The sequence below is a fragment of the Pinus tabuliformis genome, chromosome X (assembly GCF_031772625.1).
Source record: "Pinus tabuliformis cultivar Carrire ecotype Pingquan chromosome X, CPIR1, whole genome shotgun sequence".
NCBI classification, from domain to species: domain Eukaryota; kingdom Viridiplantae; phylum Streptophyta; class Pinopsida; order Pinales; family Pinaceae; genus Pinus; species Pinus tabuliformis.
Window position 1 is genome coordinate 1,241,390,099 of NC_142308.1, and position 13,663 is coordinate 1,241,403,761.

At 37.9% G+C, this 13,663-nt stretch overlaps 1 pseudogene; it reads right to left on the minus strand.

The window, feature by feature from the left end:
- Window positions 1–432: 432 nt before the first annotated feature.
- LOC149144457 (putative pentatricopeptide repeat-containing protein At3g13770, mitochondrial pseudogene) lies at window positions 433–2,110 on the minus strand (annotated as a pseudogene).
- Between the last annotated feature and the right edge of the window lie 11,553 nt (window positions 2,111–13,663).

Sequence of the window (13,663 nt, forward strand, 5' to 3'; positions counted from 1 at the left end):
TATCAACTCCTGAATCCCTTCCACCAAGTCAACATAAACTATGATATATAGTTCCAAATTTCACAAATGAATTCCAAAAGAATTTGCACTTAACATTGAAATGATAAAATCAAATGAAATGCCAATATCTCGCCCGACAATTGGAGACAGCAAACAATTGCTAAATGCACTCTCCAAAAGTGCCAGCATTTTGTCTATTAGAATCAATGACTCGAGGGAATGCTAATAGAAAACGGTGCATGGATCAAAACCTAGAACACAGATCAACCTGTGAATGATGTCTAAGACTGGAATGACCAAAATAATTGCATAACAGTTTCTGATTATGTCACTGCAAGCATTACAGCTCTTGACAATTGTCTAAGGTTGTATGGTGATATTCACATCCCCAATGGCAAGCATCTTACCAATGCTGTAACATTGTATGTAATTCTAGTGTTCTTCTATATCATCTAATATAAAGTTTGTTTGAGGAAAATACCCAGCTTCTTTCATCTGCCCAGCTAACTTTTGCAACATGGCATAGATCTCTTGTATTTGTGGGTGTGATCTATCTCCTACAGGGAAAATGTGTACCCTGCTCTTTACCTCAATCCAACTTCATCCAGGTTCCTTCTTTATACCTCTGTCTTTCATTGCTTTCCTCAACTTTAACATGTCCCCCCACTTACCAGCTGTAGCATAAATATTTGACAACATGACATAATTTCTAGCATTTTGTTGATCTAACTCAAAAAGGTGTTCTGCTGCAACTTTTCCTAGCTCCATATTGCCATGGGCTTGGCAGGCACCAAGTAAGGCTCCCCAAACAGTAACATTAGGTTTAAATGGCATTTTTTTTATAAAATCATATTCCTCATCCAAACAACCAGCACGGCCAAAGAGATCAACCATACACGCGTAATGCCCTGTTCTTGGTGGGATGCACTGATCTTGAGTCATGGTATTGAAATAATGCCAACATTCATTCACTAGACCTGAATGGCTGCAAGCAGTCAGAACAGCCAAGAAGGTGACATCGTCAGGCTTCAAGCCCGATTGCTCCATTTCTTCAAAGAGTTGGAGAAACCACATCCCTTTCGCTCATTATCTTATATACAAGGAGCGCATTGTCGAGGCTTCCACACTTAGAATACATGTCAGTGAGGCCATTCCCTAAAACTAAATGCAACTTAAACCCATTTATAACCATATGGGCATGAATCTGCTTGCCTTGCTCTATGTCCCCTACGCCAGCACATGCCTTTAAGGCAGTACAAAATGTGACCTTGTTGGGCTTGATGCCAAACCAAGGCATTCTACAAAAGAGTTCCATGGCTTCCTTACAATTCCCTTGCTCCACATAACCTACAATAATGGCAGTCCAGGACACTAAATCTCTAAGAGACATTTCATCAAATACTCGACGTGCATCCTTGATACATTTGCATTTTGCATACATGTCAACAAGAGCAGTCATGAGAACAACATTAAACCCAAACCCACTTTTGATAGTATAGGTATGGACTTGCTTCCCAAGTTCTAGTGCTACTAAGCTAGCACACACCTTGAGAACACTTCCAAGAGAAAACTCATCCGGTGTCATGTTTGTCTCTCCCATTTGCCCAAAAAGACTTATAAACTCCTCATCCATGCCACGAAGAGAGTATTCTGCAAGCAGAACATTCCATGAGACGGAATTTGGTTTGGGCATTTTGTCAAACACTTGGCGTGCATCCTCCAGATTGCCAGACTTCGCATAAAAAATGATAAGTTTTGTGCTCAGAAAAATGTCTGGTTCAAATGCATCTTGGATCATGCGAGTATGCAATCCCTTTCCCTCTACAACCTTTTTCTCATAAATGCAGTCCTGCAATAGGCAACAATAGTTATAGGAATCTGTCCAACTCCCTCTTTGATTACCAGTAGACAAAACATTCAAAGTTTCATTCATTGGCAGTTCTTCAAGCAGTGTGTTATCATATTCCTGAATGCCACTTTCATCATGGCCACCTCCCAGTTCTTTGCTAAAAAAATTCAATGTCTTGGGTTGTAATTTAAAGCCATTATTGTCAGTTGTGCTTGCAGAGGGATTACTTTGCTGATGCAGTAGCTTAGCGAAATAAGTCATTTTCTTTTGTCTTAAATGCCAACATAAGAAAGAGAAACAATATACCTATAACAGTTTGGTGTGGCTTGCTCCATTGCATCAAAAGCTTCCAACCAGTGTCAAATTTGATGGTACTACTGACATTACATTGCTTTTAGTTTGTTTGATTTGCTTTTCCAAGTTATGTGACATTGCATTTACTTGCATAATTAGCAAAAACAAGGGCATTGGGTTGATATAGATTGATCAATGGATTTACAGTGACTGATCCTAATGTACAGTAGGGACTGCAGGTTCTTTTTTTATCTTGGCAGTCATATTTTGAACTTCATCCCAAAGGTGCACACAATCACTTCATGTTCTATATTCATTTTCATTGTTCAACTTGCTATTATGATTCTGTGGTTGTAATTGCATTGCATCAATGGATTTACGTTCTTCTTTATCTTGGCAGTCATATTTTGAACTTCAGTATCAAACCTGTACAGTGGATGCTACCTGACATAAGCAGTCTCCACAACTTAGCAGACATTTGCAGTCCCAAAGGTGCACACAATCACTTCGTTTTCTATAATCATTTTCATTGTTCAACTTGTTATTATGATTCTCTGGTTGTAACTGCATTGCATCAGTAAACATAATATTGCATCGAACACTTAGTCGTCATCATGTCTTCTATGTCTGATAAACACAAGTTGCAATTAGTATTGCAAAAGCATCACTTATTTCGTGTGGACAATTTCTCATATCTAATTGGAGACTGTTTATTCGATAGTTTAGAACTTTTGCTAGATTTCCGATACACATCAGTGGAGCTAAGGAAAGGAACAATAGAATATTTTAGAGACTGTATCAAAAAACAAGATAGTGAGGGAATTTTGTCTTATGAACATGAACTGCATGAAGCCTCACTTAAAGAAATGCATAACATTAGCAACCGTGAAGTCTATTTAGACAAAATGGCTAGATCTGCCTCGAACAATATACCCCTAGCATCTAGAGGTCTATGGGGAGATATTTTCTGCATCCATTGGTTGTCAAACTGGTTGAAAATTCCAATTATGGTTTGGTCCAAAACAAAGATGCGAGTGTATTTGCACTTCAATTCAGGTATTACAACAAATACTCGTGACATACTGTTCCATGACGAGGACCCTTTAAATGGGGAGTCCCTGCATCAAGTTAACATTTAAGGTCTACTGACTCCCGGGCACATGAGATCTACATGCTTAATCAAGGACATGTTGAGCAGGGTGTTTTCTATAGAGACTTCTGCCTAAAATCCCATCTGAGCCATGTGGGCATGGACGCGTTTACCATCTGCAAGGGCTTAGAAAAGAAGTATAAACAGAGGAGTCACACTGGTCACTCATTGATGATGCGAGTTGCGTTGCTATTGGTTTTAAGAGAAGCTGTGAAAGCAGTTGAAACGAGCAACTTATATTGATATCATATATGGTCATAGTAATGGGATTTATACATAATGAATACACGTGAAAAAGTATAACACATGAGTAACCATGATGATTACAGGAAGCGGACATACTTCCAAAGCTAATGTAATCTTCAAGCTCAAAGTTTGACTAAAAGGATAAACTGACTGAAGCAACAGACAACAGCTGTCGAGCTTGAAGTAGATTTGGTCTAATCTTAACATGGTAACAGTGTGATGCCTAGTAGTTAATGACATTTGAAAATCTCATTTATGACATTTGTTTAATATTGCATGAAAGCCAAAATGGAGTAAAATGCCGATTATTGCATGATGAAACTAATGGAAGGAGTGCACGAGACCATGGAAAATTTAAGAAGTACCCCTGTAGTCCATGCTTTAGGTAGGTAGGCATAAATGGTACAGAACACAACTGATGACTATATTGGCGCAGAGAATCATCATCAATTCAAGACACGAGTAACATTAAAATCGCCGTGAAGCTTACATTAGAGTGTAACATGTGAAGAATACAAGACAAGCATGAATGCTAACAATTAGGACATTAGACCGACATCCCAGCAGAGACGATAGAAGCATAAAAAATGCAATTTGTACCACCATGGCAGACCCAAATGCATATTTGAACAATCCGTCGTACACTTGTAACAGAGAAGGAAGCGGGGAATTAAGACAATGCGTAAAATAATGCAAAAATAGGCTTGAGATTCAGAATTTTCTTGGTTTCGTTTTTCTTTGTCTTTCGACTTTTACGATGTCAATAATCAGAAGAGCCATGAGAACAAGTGCTAAGAGAAACAATGCTACGAGTTGAGTAAGTTGGCTTATGCTAATGGATTCCATGTTATGTGAAGCAGGGAGATGTATGTGAATACCCAGGTGCAGAAGAGGCCAATTTATAAAAGAGTTCAACGTGTTTGTAAGCTGGTTTTAAGTGTGAATGGAGCTGAAATACTTGAAGCTCAGATTTCCGGGGACATAATCCAATATGAGGAGCATTCATTGGAGCAGGCCAGTATTTAATGGTCGACATAAAACCAAAAGCTTACGGTAAGTGAGCAATCGGTGGAATTAAGTGATCTATCTGACATGGGGAGCAAATGGCATATGGAATGATGTATGTGGCGGCAGAAGTAAATGCGAAATTAGGTGATGTATCTGACATCAGGGGCAATCTTGGTGGTAGATTGGGTCCAAGCTATTCTAATAAACAATTGGGTAGACAGGAGATCTATGTCAATATCTAGGTCTAGAAGTAAGTACATATACGGATTGATTTGGAATGGAGCTGAAATACTTGAAGATCATATTGGAGCAGGTCAGTATTTAATGATCAGCATAAAAGGAAAAGCTTACGTTAAGTGAGCGATCGGTGCAATTAAGTGATCGATGTGACATGGGGAGCAAATGGCATATAGAATGATGGATCACAATCTAATTTTGGCCAGTCTGCCCACAAGAAGAGCATTTTAACCAGCCAAATTTGTTGAAGATAGACCCTTTGAGCCTGTTGCGGTAGATTAAATATGCTACTGTTATAGAAGACAGTAAGGCAAAACATATGCCACAACTGTCTGAGACATTGATGATGAGGATATAGTATAAGAAAGGAAATATTTTGCTGTGCACCACAACATCTTAGGTGGAAGAATTAGGGTGACCCAGCACCACCAGTCTTGAGTCTCGCAAAATTTTTTTGTTTTAAAGGGATTCTGCAAAGCTAGGTCTTTCATGTATCTCAGTTAGCAACATAAAACTAGCCTAGCCAAGCGTAACATTTTTCCCTATGCAGTTAAGTTATATGGTTAGTATCTCACCAGCTTCTTGCAAGCTACATTCCAAACTTCAAACTGCATGCACTACAAACCAGAGTTCAATGGATATGCATGCCCTGCATTCTGAGGACAAAGAAATGGTGTGGGGATACCCTCTGCATTTGGCTATACTCCCTATGCAGTTAAGTTATATGGTTAGTATCTCACTAGCTTCTTGTAAGCTACATTCCAAACTTCAAACTGCATGCACTACAAACCAGCCTGCATACTGAGGACAAAGAAATGGTGTGGGGATACCCTCTGCATTTGGCTATACATTTGGAATGCCCCTTGTGGGTGTTGACCATTTGAGACTAAATGAACATCACTTGAGGGTACTTACATCTCAGCAATGTTGGGATGGTAGATCCTATTCATAAAACGAATAACTCGTGGTGTGAATGGATAAACAGTTGATAATTCCACATAAACCATCCACAAAGGGATTCTGCACAGCTAGGTCTTTTATGTATCTCAGTTAGCAACATAAAACTAGCCTAGCCAAGCGTAACATTTTTCAAAATGCAGTTAAGTTATATGGTTAGTATCTCACCAGCTTCTTGCAAACTACATTGCAAACTTCAAATTGCATGCACTACAAACCAGAGTTCAATGGATATGCATGCCCTGCATACTGAGGACAAAGAAATGGTGTGGGGATACAGTTAACTCTCAGTTCATTCTAGCTTCAATACAATGTAACCTAATTTACTAAATTATTTTCCCTGGCGTCGGGTATTTCCTATTATAACTAACAGAATCCAAGTCTCTAATAGCAATGGAATTCTAACTTACTGTGTCGAGGTCCCATGAACTCCACATAGAAATTATTGCTTGAATCCTCTACATTCTTCATTTTAAAGCCTTTCATCATACTGCCCATTGACCAACACTTTCCAGTTAGCCAATGCACAACCAACTTCGTATGATTTCATGTAAAAAATGTTATGAAACCCCAAGAATTTCATAAAGCTTGCAGTATCTTATGAAGGAGAAGGGAGAAAACCATGATATGGCATTACTTTACAGTAACTCCAAGCCATAACAGATTCCCAGATGAACAAAGAAAAAGATATATCATATATTATGGCATTGGCTTTGAAACTTACAGCTTCGTGATATCTCTATTCCTGCGGTTGCCTGGTCGACTGGACATTGTATTCAATTGAATTCAAAACCCAACTGTGCCTTTCCAAGGTATTAAAGATTTAGTTGGGGCATGCAACCTATAATCCACCACAGCGTTCTGAGAGCTCACCAATAAATTTTGGGGTGGTGGGTAATGGTGTTCTGTGCGTAGTGTTGTAAAAGGAAGAGGGAAATGAAATTCCAAGAGAAGAGACAGAAGAACCCACAAGCGATGAATAGACAATGATTAACAGGTGAGGCTAGCTTTATGTTACCCTATTACAATTGACCTGTTGCTAATAGTGATTTACGTATGAGAGTTGTGATCGAATACCGGAAACCCAGTAACATGCAACAACAAGATGGTGCTTATATGTAATGCAAGTATTCTCCAGGGCCAGTTAGGTGCCATACGTTCTATAAGGTTCTCATCATGTGGAAAGCTTATGGCCATGGCTGAGCTAGCTGATTTTGTCCAAATATATGATATAAAGCAGAACTATAATATAATTGATTTCTCAGGGGAAATGGCTGGAATGTCAATCAGTCCAGAAACAGAAGCAAATTTTATTGGTGTGGCTCAACAAATGTATGGGAACACGCTCAAAATAAAGTATGCTGCATGAATAATATGATGGTTATGATTAGATATCGATGCACCATCTGAGTAACCATGCAGCTGACAGTTGAGCCAGGATGTAGCCATCCTGCATTTTGACAAGTATGATTTCAGATTCTGTTTACCAAATCCTTAACTATGAATTATGAAAATTGAATATCAATAATTCAAATTTTAATTTGGCAATGAAAAGTCCTTATTTTTTAATAATTCCTTATGAACAGTACACCAATCTACATCCCCAACCCTCCATCATTAGATAGAACTAAAAAAAATGTTTCAAGTGGATATTAAGGCAATTCAGCTGATACAAGAGTCCAAAATATTAGTTCAATGAGGATATGAATATAACTAAACTCACCACAGATTGGATGTAATATTATAAGTTGGTTCCTTTTATTTGTTAATGGTAACTTCAACTTGGATATCAATTTATATGAAAATTTTACGAGAAATGCAACAAATTAAAAATAATATCAATATATGTGTGGGAATTGATCTGGGGTAGCAATTCTTTATTTCTCTTTGAAAGTGGTGCATAAGCAATTGAATTGAAAAAAAATGACTAAGCATAAAAGTGTATTATGATTTATACAAAGGACCAAATGGAGAATGCAAAACTAAAAAATGGCAAAGTATTGAGGAATATAATGACGAGAGGTCTTCACATCCAAATTTTGACAAAAAAATATCTAAGTATCAAGATAGGTACATTTTGCATGTCGTGGATGTGTGGGTGGAACATTCTATTCTATTGACTATGTTAGTTTTCATCACTAAAGGTTTATACTTTCCAAAATACAGAACATTCTATTCTATTGACTATGTTAGTTTTTATCACTAAAGGTTTATACCTTCCAAAACACTGTACAGTGTTATTAGCTGGCTTTTTCTGGAACTACCCCTTAGGGTTAAAACATACGACACCGAGTGACACTTAAAAAAGGGTAACTTCGGTTTATATACTTCTTTCTGCAGTTGTAAATTGTAATGATTGTAAGTTTGTATTTGTGAATAGAATAGTATTAAAAAAGGGCAGCTGCGAGGCAGCGAGTCCCTGCATCAAGTTAACATTTAAGGTCTACTAACTCCCGGGCACATGAGATCTACATGCTTAATCAAGGACATGTTGAGCAGCGTGTTTTCTATAGAGACGTCTGCCTGAAATCCCGTCTAAGCCATGTGGGCATGGACGTGTTTACCATCTGCAAGGGCTTAGCAAAGAAGTATAAACAGAGGAGTCACACTAGTCACTCATTGATGATGCGAGTTGCGTTGCCATCGGTTTTAAGAGAAGCTGTGAAAGCAGTTGAAACAAGCAACTTATATTGATATCATATATGGTCATAGTAATGGGATTTATACATAACCAATACACGTGAACAAGTATAACACATGAGTAACCATGATGATTACAGGAAGCGGGCATACTTCCAAATCTAATGTAATCTTCAAGCTCAAGGGTTGACTAAAAGGATAAACTGACTGAAGCAACAAACAACAGTTGTCGAGCTTGAAGCAGATTTGGTCTAATCTTAACACGGTAACAGTGTGATGCTGCTAGTTAATGACATTTGAAAATTTCATTTATGACATTTGTTTAATATTGCATGAAAGCCAAAATGGAGTAAAATGTCGATTATTGCATGATCAAACTAATGGAAGGAGTGCACGAGACCATGGAAAATTTAAGAAGTACCCCTGTAGTCCATGCTTCAGGTAGGTAGGCATAAATGGTACAGCACACAACTGATGACTATATTGGGGCAGAGAATCATCATCAATTCAAGACACGAGTAACATGAAAATCGCCGTGAAGCTTACATTAGACTGTAACATGTGAAGAATACAAGACAAGCACGAATGCTAACAATTAGGACATTAGACCAGCATCCTAGCAGAGACAATAGAAGCATAAAAAATGTGAGTTGTACCACCATGGCAGACCCAAACGCATATTTGAAGCATCCATTGTACACCTGTAATAGAGAAGGAAGCGGGGAATTAAGACAATGCGTAAAATAATGCAAAAATAGGCTTGAGATTCAGAATTTTCTTGGTTTCTTTTTTCTTTGTCTTTCGACTTTTACGATGTCAATAATCAGAAGAGCCATGAGAACAAGTGCTACAAGAAACAATGCCACGAGTTGAGTAAGTTGGCTTATGCTAATGGATTCCATGTTATGTGAAGCGGGGAGATGTATGTGAATACCCAGGTGCAGAAGAGGCCAATTTATAAAAGAGTTCAACGTGTTTGTAAGATGGTTTTAAGTGTGAATGGAGCTGAAATACTTGAAGCTCAGATTGCCGGGGATATAATCCAATATGAGGATCATTTATTGGAGCAGGCTAGTATTTAATGGTCGGCATAAAACCAAAAGCTTACGGTAAGTGAGCAATCGGTGCAATTAAGTGATCTATCTGACATGGGGAGCAAATGGCATATGGAATGATGTATGTGGCGGCAGAAGTAAATGTGAAATTAGGTGATGTATCTGACATCAGGGGCAATCGTGGTGGTAGATTGGGTCCAAGCTATTCTAATAAATAATTGGGTAGACAAGAGATCTATGTCAATATCTAGGTCCAGAAGAAAGTACATATACGGATTGATTTGGAATGGAGCTGAAATACTTGAAGATTAGATTGGAGCAGGCCAGTATTTAATGATCAGCATAAAAGGAAAAGCTTACGTTAAGTGAAGGAAATTCTTACCTCAAGTGAGCGATCGGTGTAATTAAGTGATCGATGTGACATGGGGAGCAAATGGCATATGGAATGATGGATCACAATCTAATTTTGGCCAGTGTGCCCACAAGAAGAGCATTTTAACCAGCCAAATTTGTTGAAGATAGACCCTTTGAGCCTGTTGCGGTAGATTAAATATGTTGCTGTTATAGAAGACAGTAAGGCAAAACATATGCCACAACTGTCTGAGACATTGATGATGAGGATATAGTATAAGAAAGGAAATATTTTGCTGTGCACCACAACATCTTAGGTGGAAGAATTAGGGTGACACAGCACCACTAGTCTCGAGTCTCGCAAAAATTTTCTATTTTAAAGGGATTCTGCACAGCTAGGTCTTTCATGTATCTCAGTTAGCAACATAAAACTAGCCTAGCCAAGCGCAACATTTTTCCCTATGCAGTTAAGTTATATGGTTAGTATCTCACCAGCTTCTTGCAAGCTACATTCCAAACTTCAAACTGCATGCACTACAAACCAGAGTTCAATGGATATGCATGCCCTGCATACTGAGGACAAAGAAATGGTGTGGGGATACCCTCTGCCTTTGGCTATACTCCCTATGCAGTTAAGTTATATGGTTAGTATCTCACCAGCTTCTTGCAAGCTACATTCCAAACTTCAAACTGCATGCACTACAAACCAGAGTTCAATGGATATGCACGGCCTGCATACTAAGGACAAAGAAATGGTGTGGGGATACCCTCTGCATTTGGCTATACATTCGGAATGCCCCTTGTGGGTGTTGCCCATTTGAGACTAAATGAACATCACTTGAGGGTACTTACATCTCAGCAATGTTGGGATGGTAGATCCTATTCATAAAACGAATAGCTGGTGGTGTGAATGGATAAGCAGTTGATAATTCCACATAAACCATCCACAAAGGGATTCTACACAGCTAGGTCTTTTATGTATCTCAGTTAGCAACATAAAACTAGCCTAGCCAAGCGTAACATTTTTCCCTATGCAGTTAAGTTATATGGTTAGTATCTCACCAGCTTCTTGCAAACTACATTGCAAACTTCAAACTGCATGCACTACAAACCAGAGTTCAATGGATATGCATGCCCTGCATACTGAGGATAAAGAAATGGTGTGGGGATACAGTTAACTCTCAGTTCATTCTAGCTTCAATACAATGTAACCTAATTTACTAAATTAGTTTCCCTGGCTTCGGGTATTTCCTATTATAACTAACAGAATCCAGGTCTCTAATAGCAATGGAATTCTAAATTACTGTGTTGTGGTCCCATGAACTCCACATAGAAATTATTGCTTGAATCCTCTACATTCTTCATTTTAAAGCCTTTCATCATAATTCCCATTGACCAACACTTTCCAGTTAGCCAACGCACAACCAACTTCGTATGATTTCATGTAAAAAATGTTATGAAACCCCAAGAATTTCATAAATCTTGCAGTATCTTATGAAGGATAAGGGAGAAAACCATGATATGGCATTACTTTACAGTAACTCCAAGCCATAACAGATTCCCAGATGAACAAAGAAAAAGATATATCATATATTATGGGATTGGCTTTGAAACTTACAGCTTCATGATATCTCTATTCCTGCGGTTGCCTGGTCGACTGGACATGGTATTAAATTGAATTCAAAACCCAACTGTGCCTTTCCGAGGTATTAAAGATTTAGTTGGGGCATGCAGCCTATAACCCACCACAGCATTCTGAGAGCTCACCAATAAATTTTGGGGTGGTGGGTAATGGTGTTCTGTGCGTAGTGTTGTAAAAGGAAGAGGGAAATGAAATTCCAAGAGAACAGACCGAAGAACCCACAAGCGATGAATAGACAATGATTAACATGTGAGGCTAGGTTTATGTTACCCTATTACAATTGACCTGTTGCTAATAGTGATTTACGTATGAGAGTTGTGATCGAATACAGGAAACCCAGTAATATGCAACAACAAGATGGTGTTTATATGTAATGCAAGTATTCTCCAGGGCCAGTTAGGTGCCATACGTTCTATAAGGTTCTCATCATGTGGAAAGCTTATGGCCATGGCTGAGCTAGCTGATTTTTTCCAAATATATGATATAAAGCAGAACTATAATATAATTGATTTCTCAGGGGAAATGGCTGGAATGTCAATCAGTCCAGAAACAGAAGCAAATTTTATTGGTGTGGCTCAACAAATGTATGGGAACATGCTCAAAATAAAGTATGTTGCATGAATAATATGATGGTTATGATTAGATATCGATGCACCATCTGAGTAACCATGCAGCTGATAGTTGAGCCAGGATGTAGCCATCCTGCATTTTGACAAGTATGATTTCAGATTCTGTTTACCAAATCCTTAACTATGAATTATGAAAATTGAATATCAATAATTCAAATTTTAATTTGGCAATGAAAAGTCCTTATTTTTTAATAATTCCTTATGAATAGTACACCAATCTACATCCCCAACCCTCCATCATTAGATAGAACTAAAAAAATGTTTCAAGTGGATATTAAGGCAATTCAGTTGATACAAGAGTCCAAAATATTAGTTCAACGAGGATATGAATATAACTAAACTCACCACAGATTGGATGTAATATTATAAGTTGGTTCCTTTTATTTGTTAATGGTAACTACAACTTGGATATCAATTTATATGAAAATTTTACGAGAAATGCAACAAATTAAAAATAATATCAATATATGTGTGGGAATTGATCTGGGGTAGCAATTCTTTATTTCTCTTTGAAAGTGGTGCATAAGCGATTGAATTGAAAAAAAATGACTAAGCATAAAAGTGTATTATGATTTATACAAAGGAACAAATGGAGAATGCAAAACTAAAAAATGGCAAAGTATTGAGGAATATAATGACGAGAGGCCTTCACATCCAAATTTTGACAAAAAAATATCTAAGTATCAAGATAGGTACATTTTGCATGTCGTGGATGTGTGGGTGGAACATTCTATTCTATTGACTATATTAGCTTTTATCACTAAAGGTTTATACTTTCCAAAATACGGAACATTCTATTCTATTGACTATGTTAGTTTTTATCACTAAAGGTTTATACTTTCCAAAATACTGTACAGTGTTATTAGCTAGCTTTTTCTGGAACTACCCCTTAGGGTTAAAACATACGACACCGAGTGACACTTAAAAAAGGGTAACCTCGGTTTATATACTTCTTTTTGCAGTTGTAAATTGCAATGATTGTAAGTTTGTATTTGTGAATAGAATAGTATTAAAAAGGGTAGTTGCGAGGCAGCGAGTCCCTGCATCAAGTTAACATTTAAGGTCTACTGACTCCCGGGCACATGAGATCTGCATGCTTAATGAAGGACATGTTGAGCAGCGTGTTTTCTATAGAGACGTCTGCCTGAAATCCCGTCTGAGCCATGTGGGCATGGACGCGTTTACCATCTGCAAGGGCTTAGCAAAGAAGTATAAACAAAGGAGTCACACTGGTCACCCATTGATGATGCGAGTTGTGTTGCCATTGGTTTTAAGAGAAGCTGTGAAAGCAGTTGAAACAAGCAACTTATATTGATATCATATATGGTCATAGTAATGGGATTTATACATAACCAATACACGTGAACAAGTATAACACATGAGTAACCATGATGATTACAGGAAGCGGGCATACTTCCAAAGCTAATGTAATCTTCAAGCTCAAGGTTTGACTAAAAGGATAAACTGACTGAAGCAACAGACAACAGCTGTCGAGCTTGAAGCAGATTTGGTCTAATCTTAACACGGTAACAGTGTGATGCCTGGTAGTTAATGACATTTGAAAATCTCATTTATGACATTTGTTTAATATTGCATGAAAGCCAA